Source organism: Morone saxatilis, unplaced genomic scaffold (assembly GCF_004916995.1).
Source record: "Morone saxatilis isolate NCDOM2014 unplaced genomic scaffold, NCSU_SB_2.0 Contig17, whole genome shotgun sequence".
NCBI classification, from domain to species: Eukaryota; Metazoa; Chordata; class Actinopteri; family Moronidae; genus Morone; species Morone saxatilis.
In genome coordinates this window covers 9,010,646-9,011,014 of record NW_023339729.1, presented here as the reverse complement: position 1 = coordinate 9,011,014, position 369 = coordinate 9,010,646, and positions in this window count along the sequence as shown.

The window sequence follows — 369 nt, the reverse complement described above, 5'->3', positions numbered from 1 at the left end:
AGAGAGAGAGAGAGAGAGATCCCAAGCACTTACCTTGGAGAGTGTCCCAGGACAGATATAGTGAGATATTTCCTCCTCCCCCTGCTTCTGACCAGCAGATGAAGGGACAAGTGCACACTTTCCGACTTACTGTGAAATATTTACAAGTCAAAATAAAGTATTTTTTCCAAAAGAACAGACTTGTAGTCTTTCTCATCTGGGTAAGTCTTTTCTTTTCTAAAACACTGCATGGTCTCTCCTCCTTCGACTCCTTGTGACTGAAGGGAGCTGCTGGTGTAACCCAGCTGCTCTAAACCTTTGTTGAATTCCCTCCATCACACACACTACATATGCTTATTTGTGTCTGGTACACACACAGACACACACACA